We start from the raw sequence: 26,247 nt of genomic DNA, 5'->3' as shown, positions 1-26,247 counted from the left end.
TTTTAATAGGGTTTTTTTTTTTTCTTTTTAAGCTTTTAGTCTTCCAAGTATCTTAGAGTAAAGGTCAAAGTATAAAATTCTAGCATATCCCAAATGCAAAATGGAAAATTAATGTCATCTAGCAATCAGAAAAAATGATCTGCCAATAGTGAAGCACTTTAATAGTCGCACATTTGTCTTTCTTTGCCAGACAGATTAGGATCGTGGCTAAGTTATCACTTATCATCCACAGCGTCTCATGCAGGGCTTTGCACCTAGAGGTATCAGTAAACACTTGAACACTCAAGCCATAGAAAATATGAGAATCAAATGTGTATTTGTCAAAAAGATCTTAATTTTTTAATGTTAAAAATTAAGTATTTTCGGCTCCTGGAGTTTTTAGTAGCATGCAGCCATGGCTTAGTGAAATACACCAAAATAATGTAATAGAGAAAAATTATGATCATACACTAAAAATTAAGTATAGTGAAGAAGTGTTTCAATTCATTTTGCCACTTAAGTATAATCTTCAGACAAATATTCATATGTAAGTGAGTAATCATGTTTTCATTTGTTTTACGTCTTTACTTGAACAGGTAGATCCTATCAAAACCAAACCTTAACTTAAAAAAAGGAATCACACAGCCTTCATAAAGCAATCAATCCAATTACAATCTCTTCATAGTGCCTCAGTTTCTCCAGAAGGAAATAAGTTAAGAATCACAGCTCGTATAGTGGGTTAAGTGTTAACAAGTGTGAAATGATAAGGGGCACACCTGAAGGAGTTTCCTCCTTCTCCTCCAGGTCTCTATACTCCTAACAAGAGAAGCAAGGCACGGAGCAATGCAATGTAATATGTGGGTCACACAGTACTGTCTTGAACTCAACCTGCAACAATCACTTGACCCTGGTCCCCAAAACACAATTCTAAAATTATTCATAAGACTAGGGCACTCAACACTGAGTATCCAGAGATACCAACAACCCATGCTGTAACCTCAGAACTTCAGAACATGCCTAGAACACAGAGGCACAGAAGTCGAGTAAGAGGACATAGGAGCCATTACCATTTAACCATTTAAAGCTTATCCATTATAAGCATGATGAAGAAGCGATGCATGAAGGTTTGGTATTTGCCCAAGCCTTCCTGGTCAGCCTAAAGTGAGAGATTCAGTGTCAGAAGGCAGGGCACTCAAACAGTACCTGAAGTGCCTTCTACCCACTCTGCCACCTCAAGGAAGCCTGGTTACCCATTAAAGACTTACTTCAAAGTCATTTCCTTTGTGGTGCAATGACTGATTGTAAAAATGGCCCAAATTGTTCCCCTCTGGACCCACAACCTTTGCCATCCAACTTTGCAGCACTTTTCATCAAATAGTGGATTCTATTTCCATTTCTTCTGAATACTGGCTGCCTTTGTGACTGCATTGGACAGAATGCTACAGAAATGACCGTGTGACAGTTTTCAACCTAGAACTCAAAAGGCCTTGAGTACTTTTACTCGATTCGTGAAGGTCATCTGTTATGAGAAAAAGCCCAGATTAGCCTACTGGAGAAGGAGAAACCACCAGAGAGAAGTCATCCCAGCAAAAACCATTCCAGTTCAGTCTCCATTCAGCTGACCCCCTAATGCGTGGAAGAGCCCAGTGAAGACCAGCAGAGACATTCCCAACATGTAGCTTACTGTAGGCAAATGTGTAAACACAGAAGAAACCAGAACAGCCCAGCAGAACCACAGACTGGTAGGCAACAATAACCGCTCAATGTTTTAGGCTGCTGAGTTTTGTGATGCTTTGTTATGCATTGTTACCTAATACAAATGTATACGCTGACTTTCTCTAAGCCTCCCTACCAAATTGAACCACCTCTTCTGTGTCCCCACAGGACAAGTTCACACAGCTAGCGTAATGCTTATCACATCATGAAACGGTTAAACATAGGCAGGTCCTGGGTCATGATCACAAGGACCACTTTGTAATTATCTTCACATCCCCCAACTCCTAATAGGCTGCATACAGAGGCTTAACACGTGTTGAATAAAAATGAACAAATGATGCATAATTTCGGAACACAGAAATAAGGAAAGTGTGCTTAAAACTTTTGCAAGGCAGAATGGCTTTTCTACTTAGGAAGTAGCAAGAGTAAAACAGCTGGGAAAGCAGCAAAGGGCACAACTTGAGGAGAACAGACAAGCAGAGTTAGGTGGAGAGAAGACAGGGTTCTGAATAAGCAAGCAACAGAGGACATAGAAAGTTACGTAGTATCACATGACTCTAGGGAGAGGTAGGAGTTGACTGAAGCCTTGGGCAGTCTACAGTCTTGAATGTAAAAGTGATGCTTCAGGACAGAATTATCCAAGAGAAGAGATTTACTGGTACCTGGAGAAGGAACTTAGCTACAGAGCTACAGAAGAATCAACAGCAAGAGATCCATATTTCCAACAAATGAAATGCCAAGTTTCTGAAGTCATGATAAGTACTTTCAGATAAGAACCACAGTCAGCACAACCAGGAGAAAAAGAAACAAATCTAATGATTTCAGGGGGAAAGGTGGTGTTGCTCTCTTGGAGTTGCTACTCCACAGCAGTGTATCTCCAGGTCCTCTTGTGTCGGAGAGGTCGCCAAGAGTTCTGTTCTGTATTTGACAGTGTGCTCGGTCCAATGTGGGCTTTGAAAATCTACCATTTTTTTTCATGGATAAACTTAACCCCATCAAGAAACTGGGCACTGTGCCCAGAAACTAACACAAATTAAAGGACTTCTTCCTATTCAAATGTTAGGCTTCAAACTCCAAAAATAAACAAAAAAACACTTTTATGACCAACATTGATTTCCAGTTCCTTACAAATCACTTCCCTCAAAAGGCCCCTGCCAAAATCTCTACTTAAGTGCATAGCTATCCTTTACAATTACCTCCCCCTTATCCATGCTCCAGTGGAAAGGAAAACCCACTATATGGATATAAAAAAACACTAGCATAACCTCCACAGCACCGGAAATTCCTATCTGCAGAAAGCCCATCACTTCAAGTCAGCTAAGATGATGGCAGAATAACCCAATGTCACTAAATTCAGTTTTATTCCCCAGCACAGTCATTGTCAGGTGGCCAGAGTTAACCAAGGTGGTACTCAAGGTCTCTCACCGAGGAACACCCCAAAATAAATGCACTCACCCACGATACTAGGAAAAAAATCCTTTTGTTTATAGTTCTACCTCAAAGCTAGAAACTAACCCCTTTTATTCAGGAACCTATATGAGGTTGCCATAAGCCTTTCTTGCTCAGATAGTGTTCCTCAGTCCAGGGGATCTTGTCTTCCTTCTATGAAGAGAACTGGATGAGGGCAGAAACCCACCCTAAGTTAACAGAGAAGCAAGTGCTCGCCATTCTTTTCCAAGCTTTACATTTTGCAAGAGGAGTCTCACATCAGGACTTGGCTGCAGAAGGGGTAAAGAGACCTGCATGATTATATACATATATATATATATATACATATACATAGATATATATACATATATATACATATATATATATATATGGCATCTTGAAAAGCAGTGAAGATGTGGGCAGCCCAGAAAGAGAAGAGAAATATTTATTCCAGAGGTTTTTAAACTGGGGTCTTTGGATGAGCCTCAAAGGTTCGTAAAGCTCAGTAGGATTTGATGCAAAACCACCCATGTATGTACACATTCATAAATGTGTGTTTTCATCCAGGAAGAGAATACATTGCTGTCAGCAGAGTCTCCACACTTTGCCCTCAAATATAAGAACCAGTGCTTTATGAGGTCAAACTAGCCCCAGACATCAGGTCTCCTTGAACAATTTTTTTTTTTTTTAAGATTCACCTAAAGCTGACATAGAGTTTGAGAGATTATGCTAAGAATCTGGATGTCATATGAAGAAACACATAGCTATGACAGATGTCTATCAAGATCACATAGTATTTACACAACTGAACTGTGCTCATAATTTAAAAGTAGATATAACTCAAAGTGTTAAGACTTTTTTGTTTTTGCCATAATAATAGCAACCTTTCTTTGTTTCTCATTGTCGCCCACACACCTACATCCATCGAGTAAAAAACTAGAAACCCTGCTGTGTGGAGGGGTAGTTTAAGACTCATACATCCAAAACAACCAAGTAGTCAAACACTTGTAATGACACTATCATGACGATTTTGAAGCTGTCTTTGGAAGACAATGTGACAAAAGGACCTGTAACCAAATAGTATTTTAAAAACTCCTAAAACCCAGTAATGACAAACACATCAATCAAACATGGGCAAAAGATAGGAACATCTTAAGGAACATGTTCACCATCACTTGACTGAACATGTCAAACACAAGTACTGGCAAAGATGTCAAACAATAAGAACACTCATACTTCTGGTGTGAATGTGAAAGGGTACAACCACTTTGGAAAAGGATTTGGCATTGTCTTATACGGCTAAATAAATGCTTGCCATTTGACCCATAGTTGTCACTACTAAGTCGCTACCCAGGAGAAATGAAACACATACCTAAAAATACACTCGTACGTGAAAGCTCCCAACACCTTTATTCGTGAGAGCGGAAAACTACAAACTGAAATGCAGTATACCCAACAATGGAATGTCACTGGTGAATTTACAATAATGGATATATAGGAATATATAAATTTGTCAAAACTTTAAAAGTACACTTGAAATAAGTCCATTTTGTTTTATGTAAATTGTACCTAAAGAAATTTTATTTTAAAAATAAATATTGTGGTGACGAAGACAGGAGACTGAATTCTTATCAATAAACTAATGCATCAAGTACCTATAATTTATATGGTTGTGAGTCTAACTCAAAAAATGCATTCAAAATTTGAGAACCAGCATTCTCTAAATACCAGCGTAGCCTCAAAAAAAGAAAAAAAACAAAAAAACAAAAACAAAACAAAAACCCTCCTTTGAAGCTGAAAGATTTCTACTGTTGTGGAGTCACCTTATCCAAATACACATAAAAATTTTAAATCCTTTGAAAGTATAATAATGTACACATCATAATAATAAATAATAACAAGTAATGTGAAGATAGACTCCGGGGTTTTGGGTCATGTCATATGTGCTATATCTTAGTACCCAAATTTAGCATCTCCCTTCACAGATCTTCTGCCTTGCTATCAGTTACATTATTTGTACCTTTTAATACTGTACAACTTTTAACTGTTCTGACACTATCCCCTCAAAAAAAAAACTATAATTTATCACCACATATGTTATTTAATTACCCACTAAATATTCTATCCCTGCTCCTCTTAAAGTTCTAAAAATTCAGCCCTTAAAAACATTTAAAGTCTATTTCTAAATTATGTCTTCAATTTACAATTAGATATTACTCTGATATTGTAGCACTCTGGATTAGAGACAGTACAATATGGCAATTTTTCTTCCAGTCCTACTTCATGAACTCACACAAGTCCAACCCAAAGTTTTTCAACGAATTAGAAATAATAAGATTGAAAATTCAGTCTCCAAATATAACACAAACGGCATAAAACACAGGGGAAGAGATAAATTTTAATTAAACATCTAATCATAAAATGTAAACAAACCACAAAACAGGAGAATAGACTGGTAACACAACAGTATCTGAAGACCAGATATCTAGACTATATAATGAAGGTCTTAAAAAATGAAAACCCGATAAAAAATCTCAAGAACAAAAACGTCACAGAAAAGGCCAAATAAATGCCAATACACATGTGAAAAGAACTGTTGGTTATCAGGAAACACAAATTACAACTACAATGAGATGTCACTACACACGCATCCAAATAGCAAAAGCAGTAACTAGTAATAATAAGGGTAATAAGGACAATAATAAGGAGGAACCAGGACTCAGGAACCAGGATGAAAATGGGAACTGGCACAACTAATATGTAAAACGACTTTCATTGTCTGGTGAAGTGGATAATGAGTCTAACTCTATGATCCACTCATCTGTACATTAAGGGAAACAGTCCACTTACACGCTTGGATATCTGTGTAAGCATGTTCACTGCACCTTGCTCAGAACAGCCCCCAACTCAAACCGACGCAAACAATCAAGAGAATGGATAACTAACTAGACTCTGTTATATTATTGAGGGAATTTCATGTAACTATGAAACTTCACAAACTACAGCTTTATGCAATAACATGGATGAATTTCATAATGTTGAATGAAAGCATTCTGGCAAAAAACTGTTATGAGTACTTTCATTTAGAGTTCAAAAATCATGAGAAACTAAACTGTTTAGAATTCTATATTTAGGTAGTAAAGAAAATCAAGGAATAATAGTCACAAACTCAGGATATTGGTGTCCTCTAGATCAGGGGAAAAGAATTTTAGCAGGGCCACTTGAGGGTTTCTGGGATGCAGACAACATTCCATTCTAGCTTTGGCTAGAACCAGAAAGCATCCTTGAAGAAAAAGAGAGACGCTGTTGCAGTTACTCTTAATAATAAAACCATTGAGAAAACAAACATAAAAGACTTTGACTATCCAGAAAAGAAACCTCAATCATGTTATGCTGTCAAGTTCAGAGAGCAAACAAGCATGATTGAAGTATTCTCTTCGAATGCTTTGGGAATTTGAAATTACCCACCTTTGATGCTTAGTGAAATGTAGGTGGCTCTATTGAACCAAAAGAAATCACATGATCACTTTTTTTTTTGTATCTCATTAACAATCATCATTTAATAAATACTTAGGTACTAAAGTACTCCCACAAAAATGGACTATTAAGCTGAGTCTGAGGGAGTTAACCCAAATTTGACTGCGAACTTCTAAGCTGACGAACTGTAATACCTACAAGCAAAGATTTAAAAGGCCTGGAGTCTGGATACACAGGAAAATTCCTTGTATGATGGCTCACATTAAGCAGAAGCACAGGTTGTTGCTTAAGAAACCAATAAAGCCAAAAATGTCTTTTCCCCTTCACATCATTAGGGAGGTGCTTGAGGAAAATAAATAGGAGGATTTCTCTTGAATAATCTCAGTTATGAAAAGGATCAGTAAAGAAAATACGTAAGTCACTGCCTAAATTCCACACAGATCAATGGGCACCCTTTATTTTTTTTTCTAATAAATTACTGTGCTCAAAGAACTGCATTTTCTTTATAGATATCACAGAGTCTGAGGTTTTCCCAACCTTACTTATTTGTTTAGCAAATACCATAGAGTCAGTAAAGTGACAGTTTCCTTCATCTCAGCCTCAGGGACTGAGTATGGGTAGTTTTCAAATACACATGACTTTCAACCATTCACATTCTCACAACTTTAACATCAAATAAGAATTCTCCAGAATCCTGTTCAGAATCAAAAGGCACCAGCACTTCTGGATAAATAATGCCTAAAAATGCCTAAAAACCATCCAAGATTTTAAGATGTGGTCAAATCAACCACTTTCACTGGGTATCTGTATCTTACGGAAGCAGGAGCAAAGGGCAGAAACACAATTTTCCTGACCCCTAATCTTTAAAAACGGGGTTCATACCTGCCATTTTATGTTTACTTCCAAGTTCTTTGGGGAGGAGTATTTTTGTCTTGTAAAATTATCATAAGAATATCTCGCAAATTCATGCATATCCAACTCTTCACATAAGTTATGATTTATTGTACAATAAACCTCAGTTGCGATTCAATGTATTCTAATAAATTTAAATTACATATTCTCAAAGGGAAAAAAACCTGCTTTAGAAATAATCCTAAGGGAAACCCTCTTATTATTTTATTAATAAGTTAGTATATATAAATGCTCAATTAAATATTTTTTAGAATTCTTCAAATCACCTATAGGGAGAGATTTCTAATTTTGAAAAAGACAACATATTTCAGATTTATTGTTAAAATAATCAGTGTTGGGGTGCCTGGGTGGCTCAGTTGGTTAAGTATCCAACTCTTGATTTCGGCTCAGGTCATGATCTCACAGTTCTTGAGTTCCAGCCCCAAGTCGGGTTCTGCACTGCCAGTGCAGAGCCTGCTTGGGATTCTCTCTCTTCTCTGTCTCTCTCTGCCCCTCCCCCACTCATATTCATTCTCTCTCTCTTTCCCTTCAAAATAAATTTAAAAGCTTAAAAAAAATAATAATCACAGTGGAATTTTTTTTGTACTTTCAGTTAACATAGCAATAAGTAAGGGGCACCTGGGTGGCTCAGTCTGTTAAGCGTCCGACTTCGGCTCAGGTCATGATCTCGCGGTCAGTGAGTTCGAGCCCCACGTCAGGCTCTGTGCTGACAGCTCAGAGCCTGGAGCCTGCTTTGGATTCTGTGTCTCCCTCTCTCTCTAACCCTCCCCTGTTCATGCTCTGTCTCTCTCTGTCTCAAAAATAAATAAACGTTAAAAAAAATTTTAACATAGCAATAAGTAATAAGAGTTTACTTTGGTATGTAAAAAATATTTGAGAAGATCATACATGAAGGGTTGAGGTGCCAAAAAGAGAGATGAAAGAGAGAGAGAATAGAGAAGGAGAAAGATGGAGAAGATTAACCAAAAGTGTTTGCTGGATACGTAGCATTTGTTCTCTGGATCCTGAAATAAAGAACTGTCTCTGTCCTCGGAGAACTTTCCATCCCTAAATAGAGAAATGTGTCCTCAAGAAAAAATAACACTATAACATGACATTTGAAAAACAGATATCCAGGAGACATAATTTCAACTTTAGGGGAGTTATGACTTGGCTGAGTTTTAAAGGGTAAACAAAGGGTGCCTGGGTGGCTCAGTAACTTAAGTGGCCAACTCTTGATTTAGGCTCAGGTTGTGAGCTCAGGGTCATGAGCTCAGGGTCGTGAGATTGAGTCCCGAGTCAAGCCCCATGCTGGGCATGGAGCCTGCTTAAGATTCTCTCCACACCCCTCCCTTTGCCCATCCCCCACTCTTTCTCTCTCAAAAAATAAAAATAAAAAAAGGGTACACAAAGGTTACCAAGCGAGGAGAATTATCCAATTCTGTATAACAGAGGAGCAGAGAAAAAGACAAGTCTCCCTTGGAGGACCAACAACTAACTTGGTGTTACTAACCCACACACAGAGTACTGCACAGTGGGCCCCTGACTTCATCCTGTCAGGGTTGTTTTTGTTTTTAATGTCATATCCTTGGATTGGCTCCAAGAGGAGCTAAGTAGTCAGCCCTGAATTTCATGTAAAGATCTGTATGTGTGAACTTCTGTTGGGGAAGATATCCAGAAGAATTTGCAGTTCCTAATCTGAACAAGCAGGTGATCAACAGCATCCTTACAACTCTTAAGTTACATAGGGAGTCAAATTTGCAGGAAGATAACGATTTCTAACTTAGACACTGGAGCTATGTAGGAGGTGGCAGTGAAATATGCAAGCGATAGTGTCCAGTAAGTGTTGCGATAAGGGACAAAGTCCAGGACAAGGAGACAGCATTCACTGCAGGGACGGAAGAGCTGAATCCAAATCGATGAAATTATACTATTCTCTAGAAGAACACGGAGATAGTCTTTTTGTCTTACCACATGAAATAGCTTTCTCAATCTCTAGATAAAAAGATTCATGTTTTGATAGCTACAGCCTCATAGACATCCTTATGCTAACATTACAATTGGCAGCAATCAGAAATTTTCCTAGTATCATGACGGACCAACTACAGAGAGTGTTCCATGTCATCTTGGTGTGGAATTGGAAATCTTCCCTGTGACAATATCCAATTACTCACTAGGAAAAGCATACATCATTGAATTCCTAGACATAGTTAATAAAAAGCAGCACTATAACCAATTTTGAGTTTATGCAATGGCCTGGAAAAGTCTACCCATGCACTAATTGCCTGCACTGCTTACATTCTCTTTTCATGGCCCCCTCCTCCTTTGGTCCAATGGCTTTAGTCTGGGCCATTACGCCAGGACCTAAGTATAGCAGAGACCAACAGACCAATATTTCAATAGAGACAAGCTTAGAGACAATTCCACATAGCTTTCCAAGAAATACTGTAAACCAAGAGGAGTCCAAGGAACAAATGGGCTGACAAAGTCTGTCTCTCTCTCTCTCTCTCTCTCTCTCTCTCTCTCTACTAGAGAGAGCTCCACCCCACCCCTAGGTTTATGTTTGTACTGATTTAACCTCTAAATAAAGCAAAGCATATCCTTAAGGTTCCAGGCTGTTTTTTCTGAGAAAGTTTTATGATTTCTTCTTCCTTCTCCATAATTCTAAATAGAAGAACATTAAATCTTTTCTGTGACTATTCCTTTTGATTTAAAGTTTTCCTTTTCAGGTTCTACAAAGAGCTGCCATCTCTAAAAAGAGAATTTTATTAGACATCAGTTTTGTTTTGAAGTACAATAGAAGCTGATTTCTTAGAAATTCAAGCATTGGAAAAATCATTGTGACAACTGGTACTAAGCACACTTATTTTCAGTATTCTAAATACTGGAATAGTTCCCAAAGAATGGATTTTATTGCTGTAATTACAAAGTAATGATAATTATATATGAAAGTGTTGTTAAACCAAGAGTATGAATTACAACCATGGTGTGTCCAAACACAACTGCAGGCCTGACATACAGAGTAAATAGATACTCAAAACCAGCTTCCTCTCCAAAAAATGACTAGTCTAGGCATTATTACTTACCTCAAACCAGTTTTTATTCACAAGCATGAACAACCACAAATATAACACCAACTTGGATACAAATTTTTTTTCAAAAAATCAAGATTAAAAACAAAAAAATAGATCAATGGAACAAGATAGAAAGCCCAGAAACAAACCCACAATTATATGGTCAATTAATCTTCAACAAAGGAGGCAAGAATACGCAATGGGAACAAAATCTCTTCAACAAATGGTGTTGGGGAAACTGGACAGCTACATGCAGAAGACTGAAACTGCATCACTTTCTTACACAATAAATGAAAATAAACTCAGAATAGATTAAGAACCTAAATGTAACACCTGAAACCATAAAAATCCTAGAAGAGAAAACAGGCAGTAATTTCTCTGACATTGACCATAGCAACATTCTTTTTTAATTTTTTTAATGTTTATTTATTTTTTGAGAGAGACACAGAGTGCAAGCAGGAGGAGGGTCAGAGAGAGAGGGAGACCCAGAATCTGAAGCAGGCTCCAGGCTCTGAGCTGTCAGCACAGAGCCTGACACGGGGCTTGAACTCATAAATGGTAAGATCATGACCTGAACCGAAGTCACACGCTTAACCAACTGAGCCACCCAGGTGCCCCACAACATTTTTCTACATATGTCTCCTGAGGCAAGGGAAATAAAAGCAAAAATAAACTATTGGGACTACATCAAAATAAAAAGCTTCCGCACACAGAAAGAAGCAATCAACAAAACTAAAAGGCAACCTACTGAACGAGAGAAGATATTTGCAAATGACATATTGAATAATGGGTTAACATCAAAAATATATAGAAAAAACTTACACAATACCCAAAAATAACTTAAGAAAGGGGCAGGGGGTGCCTAGGTGGCTCAGTTGGTTAAGCGTCTGATTTTGGCTCAGGTCATGATCTCACATTCGTGAGTTCAAGTCCCACATTGGGCTCTGTGCTGACAGCTCGGAGCCTGGAGCCTGCTTCAGATTCTGGGTCTCCCTCTCTCTCTGCCCTCCCCCAGCCCTCCCTCACTCCCTCCCTCCATCCCTTTCTCTCTCAAAAATAAATAAACATTTAAAAAAAATTTTTTTTTAAGAAGAAGAAATGGGAAGAAGGTATGAACAGACATTTCTCCAAAGAAGACATCTAGATGGTCAATAGACGCATGAAAAGATACTCAACATCACTCATCAGGGAAATGCAAACCAAAACTGCAACAAAGTATCACCTCACACCTGTAAGAAGGACTAAAATCAACAACACAAGAAACAACTGTTGGCAAGGATTTGGGGAAAAGGAATCCTCATGCACTGCCTGTGGGAAGGCAAACTTGTGCAGCCACTGTGGAAAACAATATGGAGGTTCCTCAAAAAGTTAAAAAGAGAACTACCCTATAATCCAGCAACCAAAGAATACAAAACATGATTTCTAAAGGATACATGCACCCCTATGTTCAGTGCAGCATTACTTACAATAGCCAAATTATGGAAGCAGTCCGAGTGTCCTCAGTAGATGAATGGATAAAGAAGTGGGGTGCTGTGTGTGTGTGTGTGTGTGTATAATAGAATGTGTATATATATATATAATAGAATATATATAGTGGAATATATATAATATATATATAATATATATGTTATATATATACATATATAATGGAATATTACTCAGCTATAAAAAGGAATGAAATCTTGCCATTTGCAACAACATGGTTGGAGAGTATAACGCTAAGCAAAATAAGCCAGTCAGAGAAAGACAAATAGCATCTGATTTCACTCATATATGGAATTTAAGAAACAAATGGACAAAGGAAAAAGAGAGACAAACCAAGAAACAGACTCTTAACTATAGAGAACAAACTAATGGTTACCAGAGGGGAGGTGGGGGGGGGGGGATGGGTGAAATAGGTGATGGGGATTAAAGCTACACTAACCATGATGAGCACTGAGCAATGTATAGAATTGCTGAATCACTATATTGTACACCTGCAACTAATGTAACATTGTATGTTAACAATACCTGAATTAAAATCAAAACTTTACTTAAAAAAAAAAAGTGCTTTGCAACATAAGCGTGCATCTCACCTGCCCCCTTCCTAGTCCCTCACAGAAGCCCTTAGCTCTACGCTTCCTCAAGGGACAAGGAGAGAGAATAGAATCCTGGAAAGGGTTCCCTGACAGGAGGGGTGGCCCTGGGTAAGGACATACATAGCCAAGCTGTCAGCGAGGGAACAGGACACCACCTACTCTGTCCACTCTCTTTTGCCATACATTCTCCCTTCACTATACTTCCCACTGGCTGAACCGTTCTGGAAGCCAGCAGGCAAGGGAACCTGTTACGGTCAGTCCAGGAGGGTGACTATCCTTTCCAGGACAAGAGTGGTGAGAAGGGCAGGCAAGGAGGGCATTTGGAAGGACAAACACAAGAAACACAGGTCAGACTGTGGGGAGCTGTTAAACAATCCTCCCTGGATTCTGACAGCTTGAATCCCTGTCTCCTGCTCCCCACTTGGGCAAACAGCACGGAACCTTTCTGGTGTTGGTTTCCCCATCTGATAAAGACAACAGCACCAATCTTGAAAAAGTGCCATCGACAGAATTAATTTGATTATATGTGTACAAGTACCTACCACAGTACCCGGTACAGATTAAGTACTGAACAAAAATTATTAATAAAAACCAGAATAGTTGTTTTCATCCTCATTAAAATTACAGTTTCCTAAAAATTCCTTTTTGGATATTGTGGTCTTTCAACTAACAAAAACACCTAGAATATCTGATTTTTAGGTTCTACCCGACCTTCTACTATAAATGCCTATCTGAATCAGACTTGAATGTTAAGACTATATTTGCAATGTTGCACTCCAACCTCTACCCCATAGAGAAAAGATTTTTACTGTTCAGCTTCCCCAGTCTCAACCCTAAGACTTGGTGCCTGACTGCTCCCTGCCCACACTAACTAGCTAGACTTCCCAGAATACTATTGGCACCAATTTGTCAGGGACAGCAAACTGGGATTTATAACTTACTGATCAGAAAGCCAACCACAAAAGAGTTAAAAAGACATTTGCCAAGGACATATGGCTGATGGGTACCCAAGTCAGGGCTGGGTAACTAACAATGGGGAAACCTAAAGGCCTAATTAAGAGGAGCCAACTGGGTCCTACAATTCAAAGATGATACCGTCAGCCTCAATGAGTCTGAAATTCTGCAACACAGCCTGCTATGAATGATATATTCTCATCCCCACCAAGTTACAGATTGAGTACTATAGAACAAAGCATTGACAAGGAATACATACTAAGCCTGGGGAATAATTAATGCATAGTCATTTGAAAGCCAAAAAAATCTTAGCATCTGATGGCAGAGCCAATAGAATAATGAAATGGTTTAATGTTACATTCAACATGTAATGTTACATTCAACTTTCATTAGTACTCTGTAAAATGTTCTTACTCTAGTCTTGAACCACTGACAGAAATACCACCTGTGAAGTCCAGTTTGCTCTAGATAACAAAATTACACTTAGCTAAAGGCATCTTAAATATAGTGAGCGGTGATACTCCATGTATGAATATCAGTTCACCACACCGCAGAGCTAGGTCCTGACTCTGGTTCTTTATCTACACATAACCCCCTTCACTCAGACAAATACTGATGTGCCTAATGACTATTACATAAAGCAGTGGATGCTATCCATGAAATTATTTAATAAGTTTAGCAGGGTTGCTTAGCAATGCAGCTTCTTTACCCATTTGCTGGGGAATGGCAAATTTCCACTTTTTTGTATAACTGACACAGCAGGCTCCTAACTATGAAACCCAGTTACAACATCCTAAATATACAAGTCATAATCTGTTCTTTATAAACTTAGAGACCATTGCTTGCTGCTTTTTAAATTTTTCCATCAGAAGATGCACAGCTTGATTGCTAAGGATCTCACTTTTTCATTTTAAAAACCTAGTCACAGGTTATTCCTTAGCATGGGACATTGACACTTTTACAGCTTAGAGACAGCTTATCAGGAAGAATGCCAAAAAGCTGGAAAATCTATTTCAGTTTTATTCTGCCACCCCCGCCCCCACACACACCTCTTCTTGTCAGAATCTTTGACTCTTTTGCCCCACTGCAGTAAATTGTTCATTCTCTTTTCCAAAAGCCCATGGGCCTTCTCAAGCAGGGACTTGAACTGTTCTGAACCTAAAGGAAATATTAAACCTCAAAGAAATGAGGTGGGGTGGGGGGGGCATTGTGGTAAAGGAAAATTGTGCATGGCGGGGGGGAGTGGTAAGGGAGAAACTATACAAAAGAAAAAACTCTAATCAATTTGTTAAAGGAATCATCAACTGTTACAACCCTCATGGAAGGCTACTGAGGAATTTAAATCAAGAGTAATAAAAATAGTACTTGAACCTAGTTACTTTATTTCTGGAATTCTAAACAAATAATCCAAAACATGGAAAGCCTGTGTGTGCAAAAATATTCACCCCGTTGGCCATAGTAAAAATGTTAGATATTAGCATATGACTAATAGGGAAACAATTCAACATGTTATGCATACATCTCAGATGTTATGCATTCTTTAAACTGATGGTTCCATTAAATTTGGAAGGAAATAGAATGAACTGTTAATGGGACAGAAGTGCAGTACTTGGAAACTTTGTAAAACTTTAAAGAATGTAGTTATCTTAAAAAAAATTACTCACCATGAAAATAGACAATAAACATTAAAATTTGCCTTTCTATAAATCCTGTAGAAGGGTACATAATTTTTTTTTCTGTTTATCATGAGTTTATTGGAGCCTGAGTCTGAAAGACAGAAAATCTACTCCAGCACAACAATGTACAAAACTTAATGGTAATGGGACAAGGTAGAAAAAACATTACCAATAGGGAGTTTGAAAGAGTAATGGGTTTATGTCCTTTATTTTCCAAGGTTTTGTAAAATAATTCTTTTACTTAGTACTAGAAATAGTTACAGATAACAACAGCGTTTAAATAGTTATAGAGACATAATTGTTACTAAAAGGCAAATGGTTACTGTGAATCTCTACATGGAGAATTGTAAAGGGGTTTTTAGAAACCCAGATTGCAGACACAAGGCCACTGGCAATTCCAAGGACTGGCTAAATATGCTGAAAGGGATAGAATATAGCTGTAAAACAACAAAATGTGGGTTTCAAAAAATTATTCATGCATGGGAAGAAAACTTAGAAAGTTAAGCACAAATAATCTAGACTAGAATAATGTAAGCCTATACAACTAGAGTTAAGGCTTACTTCATGGCCTGAAGAGCGTGAGATGGCAGGAGGAGAATAAAAATAAGGATCTTAAAGGCAGGGCCAAGCAAGCACCACTACAGTTAAGAGAAGTCACGCTGGCCACTTTTCTATCAGATCTCAAGTGGGTAAACATGGCACCAAGATTAAAATAAAGCAAAACCCTGTTTGGGAATATAACAAGAATAATTGAAAAGGGTGGGATTGGAATTTGCCTTTGGAGTTTTAGCTAAGCCTGCTCTGTGAGCCAAATAAAGATGATAAAGGAGCCTAGCAACACCAAGCATGTAACACTCATATCCAGATGACTAACTTGACCTGTACTTGCCATTTGTTTCCTTGTTATGAATTCAGCACTGTAAAGTTAGGTCCTACTCAAGGTAAGGTTACATATACACACACAGAAGTACACCTCTGGGGTCTATAGTACTCCATGACACTAGATAAATGAGAAATTATCAAAAATAAGCAACAGGCTTTGATGAAAAAGTCCCATTGGCTTTGATCCTTTCTATATCCACTTTCTTATAAATTAATTAAAACAAAAATATTTAATATTTAAGCCAAACAAATATTTAAGCCATCAACTCTTCACCTCAAGAAAAGCCTACAAACATATGCATTTGACTATAAAGAAGAAGATCCATTAAAGAAGATAATTAGGAAGACTATCCTAGCAACCTAAAAAAGAAAAATATGCCCTGCAAGAATAAACAAATCTTAACAAAAAAAAGTTAATCAAAAGTCCAGTGGTTCAAAGAGTATCTCATTATTTTTTCATCAGATGGGAAAATGATTTCTATTATGATACATTAATAATTTACAAAGCATTTCCACATTTATTATCTTCCATAAAAGGCTTGGAATGTAGATTATTATTACCCCTTTTTATAAGACAAGGAAACAAGCAATGGGCAAATTAGCAGAGCCAGACCTCAATCCAGTACCCACTCTATTATTCTCTCTAGTTACTGGTCTTTAAAAACTCCCTACAGTGCTGTAACACATGGAACACTTCTCAGATGTCCACCCCTCATTGAGAGTGAACTTGAAGTTCCTTTTCAACATGTAGCCTCAAAACTTGTGAATTACTGCTCTACCTCTTAAGGAAGAACAGATAGCATTTTCAAACAAATCATTTTAATTTTTTAGGAAGATACGTTAGAGAAGAGATGCAAATATAAAATCAAGTAAAACAATATAACCCTATATTGGAAATTCATAAACTCACGAGGTACACACACACACACACACACACACACACACACACACGCACACACACACACACACACAGATGTGTTTTTAGCCCTATCGACTGAAAAATCCTAGACATGATGACCAATCTAGTAAAAACCACCACTTTTAGCACCCAAATCATGGTTCTCAAGGTACTATTTCCCACTGAAAGAAATCACAGCTCCATGGACAACATCTGATCCTGGACTGGGGTAGGAAAGGTACAAGATGAATCTAGAAATTTTTGTCATAGCAGAAAGCAAAGAAGCCTTAAAAGACCATCACCATCAATCTGAAGATGTTCCCATTGGCTAAAAGATGAGGAAACGTCAGCAAAGAGAATAGTAACTATTAAATCCAAATAGGTTTATATCTATACGTTCATAAGAATGTGTGCTTGTGTGTGTGTGTGTGTGTGTATATATTATATATATATATATATATATATAATATATATATAAAATACCTAGTCATTTCTGAGGATTCTAGGGAACCCATTTTTCTGAACTAGTAAAAAGATGGAAAGAACCAAGCATTAAATTCACCTTTTGTCTACAATCCTGTCCTTCAGGGTAAGCAAATAGTTGATGAAAATCTCTCTTTAGTACTATTCCAACTAATAAATAAAGAATGGAATATTACTATTTTGCCAACTCAATGAAACAATGGCTCCAGCCAATGATCATTTATAGCTACAAACAGTGAAAAGTAACTACATTATGTGATTCCCGGAGTATACAAAACAGCTATGAAATGTTCCTACCCCACCTAAAAGAAAAAAATTTTGACCTTTTAGATCTAAAAATCAATTTAAAGAAATAGAGAACAGAAAAACACGTTGACCACCACCATGGAATGCACTCTGCAAAACACAGACTGGAGAACAAAAGAGGACAAATGATCCTATTTTCTCAACAAATTAAAAGGCAAGAACTAAAAAGGGGAGGGAGAGAAGACCATACATCAAAGAAACTTAGGAGACATGAATCAAATGCAATGCGTGCACCTGTTCTGAATCCTGATTCAAGAAAAACTGTAAAAATATATGTATGAGAATGAATGAAATTTAAATCTTGACTTATCCATCGAGAATATTAAACTGTGAATTATTTTTAGGTCTGATGAGGACATGGCATCATTTTTTTAAAGAATCCTTTTTCTGAGATACATACAGAAATATTTGTGAATGAAATAGGACATCTGAGATTTGCTTCAAAATACTCAAAGGAGGGGTGCTGGGGTGGCTCAGCTGGTTAAGCGTCCAACTCTTGATTCTGACACAGGTCATGATCTCACAGTTTCATAGATTCAAGCCCCACATTGGGCTCTGTGCTGGCAGTGAAATAATAATAATTAAAAAAAAGAATACTCAAAGGATACTGGGGCATAGTTTTCATACTCAAACAGCAAAATCTGAAAGGGACTATGATCATTGTAGAATGATGAGCAGGGGCTATGTTGTCCTCTAATCTACTTGTTTTGATGTTTGAAATTTACCATCATTTAAAAATACACTTTGTTTAAAATTCCTCTGGTTTCTATAACTATTTACCCTTTATTCTAAACTTAGTAAAAATAAACAAACTCTCTTGCACTGAGGGATTTTATTTTTAACAAGGTCATCAATTTTATCTCCAAAATGAAAAACTTGACACATTTTCCTAAACAAAAACATTAAAATATCAATGTAAGTATGAACATTAATAGAAAATGTCCTGTCACATAACACAATTTAATATATTCTTCCCACAAGAAAATAAAAAACATAACCATATGCTGAAAGATATACATATGCAATGCATGAAAACTTTGAGGAAACATACAATGAGGAACAAATGACTATATAAAAATGTAGTTTCTTACCTAAAACAAGATATCCGTATGTAGGACGAGACGAACAAAGAAGATGTTAGAAAACACAAATCTCCACAAAGATTCTCCCATTACCTCTTTGCTATAAAATTTGCCATTCAAATCATTTATAGGTTTCCAAAATTCTTCAAAGTTCCATAAGCACGAAGTTCAACGCATTTTTTCAACCATTCTTTCCCACTCCCTACAATATCATTACACTATAATTATGCACACGCAAACCCCTCTACCCCTTGCCACTATGGCATTTCTTCATAAGCACATCTGCTAATACTACTTAAGATAGTTTTTAAAAAGCCGGTTTGGGTCAGATTGACAACACTATTAACATAAAGGACAGAGACTACTAGATAGAAATCTAATTTATATCATCTACGCTAATCTTGATCTCCAGAATTTAAGCTCTCATGGCAAGGCACTGAAAGGTAAACAGGGTTGCAGAATTCCTTGTTTCAAGTACACAGAAACTAGGAGCATATACACTCTAGATCCACAACTTTGTTCTCAACTTTGGAGGCATCTTATTAAATATAATGCTATATCCACATCAAGAATTCAGTGTATTCATTAAACATTTCTTAACATGACCAGGGAAAAGTCTATAGTGTTTAGTATATAATTGTATTAAGAAATAATGGATAAACCAGGATGTTCCTTTTAGAGAAAAATTTCAGTAAGATATTAGCTTAATTTAAAATAGCATATAATTCAAAATAACTGCTCCTCAGGCAGTGAAACACATTAGACATAATACTGCTTACACTACAGAGATGTAGCATATTTTAATGATATTTCATGTAAAGCGCTTAGAACCATGCCTGTCCCAGGGGTGCCTGGGTGGCTCAGTCAGTTTAGTGTCCGACTTCGGCTCAGGTCGTGATCTCACAGTTCGTGGGTTAGAGCTCCACATTGGGCTCTGTACTGACAGCTCAGAGCCTGGAGCCTGCTTCGGATTCTATGTCTCCCTCTCTCTCTGTCCGTCCCCTGCTCATGCTCGCTCTCTCACTCTCTCGCTCTCTCTCTCTCTCTCTCAAAAATAAATAAATATTTTTAAATTTATTTTAAAAAAGAACCGTATCTGTCCTAGAGTGACACTACCCAGGTGTCAGTTCTTGTTGCCTCTGCTGCTGCTCGTAGCACAGCTACAGTTACTAACTACAACACTACTCAGGAAACCAGTGATGAACAAGAAGAGGATGTAAAGGGAACAGAAATGATACAGAGGAGGTAGAAGAATTAAAGCACTGGGAGTTAATTCTGAAGGAATGGAAGGAGTAAGGGTGGCTTGATTGTCAATGGGATGCCTGTACAAGGTTTTGAAAGATGACTGAATGTAGGAGGGTGCTTCCAATCAAAAGCAAGAGCACAAGCAGAGAGCAGAAAGGAAAATGATTTGCACAAACAGCAAAGCAAGTCATTCTGCAGAAGCTTGCGATGTAAAAAAAAAAAAATGTAAAACAGTAGGCAGGGGGCAAATTTCTAATTCTTGGAAAGCTAATTTTGTTGTTGCTCTTATGCACAGATTTTCAAAGGACATCATCTCTCCACTTGAAGTTCTCTATAGGATTTCAAAGTCATTATTCTATTCTTTTCTTCTTGCTTCTCTTTGAGCAGCTACAAGTTTGATCATCTCTTTTGTTCTTCTGTAAAAGCTTTGGAGAGTATCCAACTTCATGAGGTCTTTTTGAAGCAAGTTTAGGCAACAGGATGCACATCCTGCCGGAACGGTATACGGATATTTACCAATTATCATCCCCCAAGCACTTCCAAGTAAAACACTGTCAGTCAGGCAAATACTCATCCATCCTTATATATATTTTACAACTGCTACACTCTATCAGATGTCAGCTTCCCCACCCCCACCCCACCTCTATTCTATTAAAGAAACATGGGGCTCCTGGCCAGCCCAGTCAGAAGAGCATGCAACTCTTGATCTTGAGGTTGTGAGTTCAAGCCCCACGTTGGGTGTAGAGATTACCTAAATAAATAAGTAAACTTTAAAAAAATTCTTCTTTCTCCACACAGATTTGCTTAATCAAAACATCAAGGCACTTTGCTTCATTTATTTTCTACCCACACTACAAACACACAAATTTTTAAAGAACAAGGTTCAAAGGCAGTCTCTTGGGTAAGCCAGTGATCTCAGTAGCCTGAGAAATGCATACAGGAAGGAAGGTTTTAGTCATATAAAAATGTGTTAAAAATATGATGCACTGGGGGCGCCTGGGTGGCACAGTCGGTTAAGCATCCGACTTCAGCCAGGTCATGATCTCGCGGTCCGTGAGTTCGAGCCCCGCGTCAGGCTCTGGGCTGATGGCTCAGAGCCTGGAGCCTGTTTCCGATTCTGTGTCTCCCTCTCTCTCTGCCCCTCCCCCCGTTCATGCTCTGTCTCTCTCTGTCCCAAAAAAATAAATAAAAGTTGAAAAAAAATATATGATGCATTGTAAGTACATCCAACTTTCCCTAAACTTGAGTGTCAGATGTTCAAAAGACAAAGTCACTGATCAGTTTTGAATAGTTTCTAATGTGCGATTAACTTAAGAACACAGATTAAATGACTTCATGATGTTGCAGGAGAATGATCAGCAGAAAAACTTCAAAACCTTTTTTAAAAAAGCTATCTGGGGGCGCCTGGGTGGCGCAGTCGGTTAAGCATCCGACTTCAGCCAGGTCACGATCTCGCAGTCCGTGAGTTCGAGCCCCGCGTCGGGCTCTGGGCTGATGGCTCAGAGCCTGGAGCCTGTTTCCGATTCTGTGTCTCCCTCTCTCTCTGCCCCTCCCCCGTTCATGCTCTGTCTCTCTCTGTCCCAAAAATAAACGTTGAAAAAAAAAAAAAAAGAAAGAAAGAAAAAAAAAAAAGCTATCTGCCTTTTTTTCCCCTAGTCTTTAGTTTGTGCACTTATACATCATCCTCATGGCATATAAAATGTTTGCAAAAATATTTGCTAACCCTACTTGTTTAACAACACTATCACCAACAATTCCAACACGACCTGTTCCACAGACTAAAAACTAACTTTACATTGTTTCCATAAAGAAAAACAACTGATTGGAATTTAAGTCCAAGTATATAAACATTGTACAGGCTTCACTGTGTCATTTCCTGAGATGATCTTTAGGTGGTGGGAAGGGGGTAGCAGGTACCAACGTCCTTTGGTCATCAGAGGGAGGAATTATGAAATACTAAAGGTGCAAAAATTTTGCTCAAGTCAGCCAGCCATGTTAAGCATACAAACATCAAGATTATAAAATTTACAAATGTTAGAGTTTTCAAAATTATAGTTAAGAGGTAACCATATAAGAGACTAGAGTTTTAAATGAAATGCTACAGCTAAAATCTTCAAAATGCATCTCTTGGAATTGAAAGTCTTGAATCTAAGGTACCCAACAATAAGTGGATAAACAAGCTAATATAGTCATACAAGGAAATAATGCTTATCAATAAAAAGGAACAACTCATACACATGCATTATGGATGGATTTCAAAGATATTATGCTGAATGAATGAAGCCAGACACTAAAGAGTATATACTCGATGATTCCTTTTCTATGAACTTCCAGAACTGGCAAACTAATCTCTGGGAGATAGGTACTGACAAAACTTCCAGGAGTGACACTAATGTCCTGGAACTTGATACCAATTATTCACAAAGGTGCACACTTATCAAATCTCAGCTAATGTACACAAGATTTCTAAATTCCACTATAGAGATTTTAAAAATAAAAGTGTTGAGGGGCGCCTGGGTGGCTCAGTCAGTTAAGCGTCAAACTTCGGCTCAGGTCATGATTTCACAGTTGGTGAGTTTGAGCCCTGCATCAGGCTGTCTGCTGTCAGCACAGAGCCTACTTCGGATCCTCTGTCTCTCTCTCTCTCTCTCTCTCTCTGCCCCTCCCCTGCTTGCTCTCGCTCTCAAAAATAGACTTTTTTTTTAAAAAAAAGTGTTGAAATTAATGTACATATTAAATATCTATACTTTGAAATGCATCTAAATATAATATATTTGAACAAATAGAATCTAGATGTTGGATATATGAGTGCTCCTGTAAAATCCTTCTAAATTTGCTCTAGTTTTGAAAAGTTTCATCAGAAAACGTTGGCCGGGGGTGGAGGGGTGTGGTGGATCTGATTTTCCTAAGATGCATGGGAGTGAAGCTAAGTAGTAAAATATGGACACATCATAAAATATTATTTATTATCAAAAAGTTCAACTGGATTTATCAAAAGTTTGAGAGAGCAAGGCAGGTTTCGAGATTCTAAAAATACACAGAAGACAAAAAACATTTACTCTAGATTTTTACATTTCGTTTTAGAGCTTCATATTTCAACAGGTTTGTTTTTCATGTGGGTTTGTTCTTCTAAAATGAAAAAAAGCATCCATGAAGGAGGATAGTTATCTTCTACCTGTATCCAAACCATAATCACGCCCACTTCGTGAATACTTGTACACGGGGGCCACAGCACACTTGAATATGAAAGCAAAGTTACATTGTTTCTCAGTAAATAGGCTCAGAGGAAAAAATAAGAGCAAGGAAACTGGCAGGAATTCATGCATAAATGTATTTAACTCTCCTGATTTACCAAACATTTAGTATGGTGCCAGTTTCGCCTCTATTTACAGGAGGGTACTGCAAACATTATCTGCTGCTCGTTTGTCCAAACTCACCCCAATTATCCATTGGGATTACTATTTCTAAGTGTTCGCTTACCAAACTCTAAGCAGTTCTATAAAACTGGACAAATTTTTTAAATTTTAATTTTTCCTGAAATTTTCAAATCTTTAGAGCAGAAATATTAAAGCTGTCATGTATCTCACATGCAGAAAACTGGAATTTTCTACTCCATAATTCAAACTAGCATGTTCTAAATATATAACTGAACTAACTTCAATGTAAATTTTATAATTTTAAGCATATTTACAGTCTCAACATTCAAAGTGTATAGAAACATGGCTATAAATGACACATCAATAAATCCTTGTGAACTTGTAAAAAAAAAAAGAGTTTTCATTATACTATGGTATATGCAGGGGAAAAAAAGTATATGAAATGAGTGTTCAACTTTAATAAAAGCTAAAATCTATAAAATAAGCTATTCAAAAGCAAAGGTTAGATCAGTCTTCATTGTAAATGTCATTTCAAGGCATGTGTTATAAATATACCTAGAGCTAATAGCAATGTATTGCTTTAATTAGAAGGATTTAATTAGAAGGAACAAAGCCGAGGCAGGCATGAGATGTCTGAAATCATCTGGTACCAATGCCATCTCCTTTATTTATTACCTTTGTTGCTGATTTTTTGTCGAGAGGTTCAGTGTACTTAGTTGACAATAATCCCCCTTCCTGGCAGCAATCCATGGTGATTTTTTTTCTCTTTTACTAAGTAGCAATGGCAATATTCTCTGGTACAAATGGTGGATGGCCCTCTCCAGCTACATCAAAAAGAACATGTTCCTGGTCTCTCCCTGGAAGCACTAGAGAATTAAAGCATGTGCTTCAGTAGATGACGCTCTTCCCTCTAACACAGCCGACCATGAATTTCTCACAGAGTATAGAAGGCATGCAGAGCTGACATTATTCAACATTTTTTTTTCTTTTTAATCCACAATTATGGCCCTGGCAAAGGACTCACCTCTGGCTTAAAATGAGGACCAAAACCAAAACCAACAAAAACAAAAACAAAACAAAACAAAGTTAAAGACCAGGAGAAAACATTTGTAAATTGTGCATCAGACAAAGAACCCATATAAAGAACTCTCAAAACCCAATGGTGAAAAACAAACAATCCAATCAGAGAGTGGGCAAAAGACATGAAGAGACATTTCACTGAGGGCAATCAGCACATGAAAAGAGGTTCAACATCTCTAGTCATTAGGGAAATGTAAATCAAGGCCACGATGAGATGTCACCTACTAGAATTGCTACAGGAAAACAATATTGATAACACCAAATGCTGGTGAGGATGTAGAGAAAATGAATCTCTTATAACATGGCTGCTGGTAGGAGCACAAAATCATCCAGTGACTCTAGAAAACAGTTTGACAACCTATTTTTTTTTAACAGTTTGACAATTTAAAATTTGAACGCACACTTAACATAAGGCCTTGCAGTAATACTCCTGAACTTTTGTGCCAAAGCAATGAAGACTGTGTCCTTTGTTCACACAAAACCTGTACACAGTTGTTCCTAACAGCTTTATTTGTAGTAACTAAAAACTGGAAGCAACAAAAGCTTCCTCCAATAGGTAAATGGCCAAACGAACTGGGCTACATCCAAGCCACGGAATACTACATAGCAATAAAAAGGAAGTACTATGGATACATGCAGCAACTTGGATAAATCTCAAAGGCACGGTGGAGAGTAAGGGGAAAAATAGCCAATCTCAATGGGTCACATACCCTACGTATGAATCCGTTTATGCATTCTTGAAATGACAAAATTGTAGCGAGAGCAAAGATTACTCATTGTAAGGAAAAAGGTACAGGTCCCACAGGGTACGGATGGAACTGTAAAGGGGTAGCGGGAAGGAGATTTTTGTGGGAAGAGACTAGTTCTGTGTACTGATTGTACCGGTCACTACACGACTCTACGTGTGATAAAAACAACATAGTCCTAAACGCACACTTCACACCAATGCCAATTTGCTGGTTTTGGTATTGTATTATATAGCTATTTAAGACTAAACCAGGGGCGCCTGGGTGGCTCAGTCGGTTGAGCGTCCAACTTCGACTCAGGTCATGATCTCGCGGTCCGTGAGTTCGAGCCCCGCGTCGGGCTCTGGGCTGATGGCTCGGAGCCTGGAGCCTGCTTCTGATTCTGTGTCTCCCTCTCTCTCTGCCCCTCCCCCGTTCATGCTCTGTCTCTGTCTCAAAAATAAATAAAACGTTAAAAAAAAATTAAAAAAAAAAAAGACTAAACCAATGGAAGAGACTGGGTGAATGCTATATAGCACCTCTCTGTGCCAACTTTGGAACTTCCTGTAAAAATGTAATTTTTAAACTAAGAGCTCCTTTGTTTAAATAAAAATTACCATCTAAGATTACAGCCATAGACTACGAGGACACAGTGTGAAAAAGTAATTTGAAGTCTGGTAATTCGGAAGTAAAGATGAAATGTATAGTCTACCATCTCTGCGGAAGGACTGCCAAAGCAAATGAGAGAGGCGTATCACGTAATGGGAGCTATCCAACAGATCTCTGTATTTGCCTACTTTGACAGAATTTATGTACATTTCAATCTTAAGCTATAGAGTTTCTACCCACTAGCTCATTATACATTAAAGAAATTCTGGCACTAATTCAAATGTGGA

At 37.7% G+C, this 26,247-nt stretch overlaps 1 protein-coding gene across 3 annotated transcripts in view; it reads right to left on the bottom strand.

Annotated features, from left to right (window-relative positions):
• PARD3B (par-3 family cell polarity regulator beta) overlaps positions 1-26,247 on the bottom strand; it is a 1,015,886-nt gene that overhangs the window by 891,289 nt on the left and 98,350 nt on the right. The gene's annotated exons all lie outside the window — the stretch shown is intronic.

Source organism: Leopardus geoffroyi, chromosome C1 (assembly GCF_018350155.1).
Source record: "Leopardus geoffroyi isolate Oge1 chromosome C1, O.geoffroyi_Oge1_pat1.0, whole genome shotgun sequence".
Classification (NCBI taxonomy): Eukaryota; Metazoa; Chordata; class Mammalia; order Carnivora; family Felidae; genus Leopardus; species Leopardus geoffroyi.
Note: the sequence above shows the minus strand (reverse complement) of the source record. Positions and strands in the feature narration are given on the sequence as shown.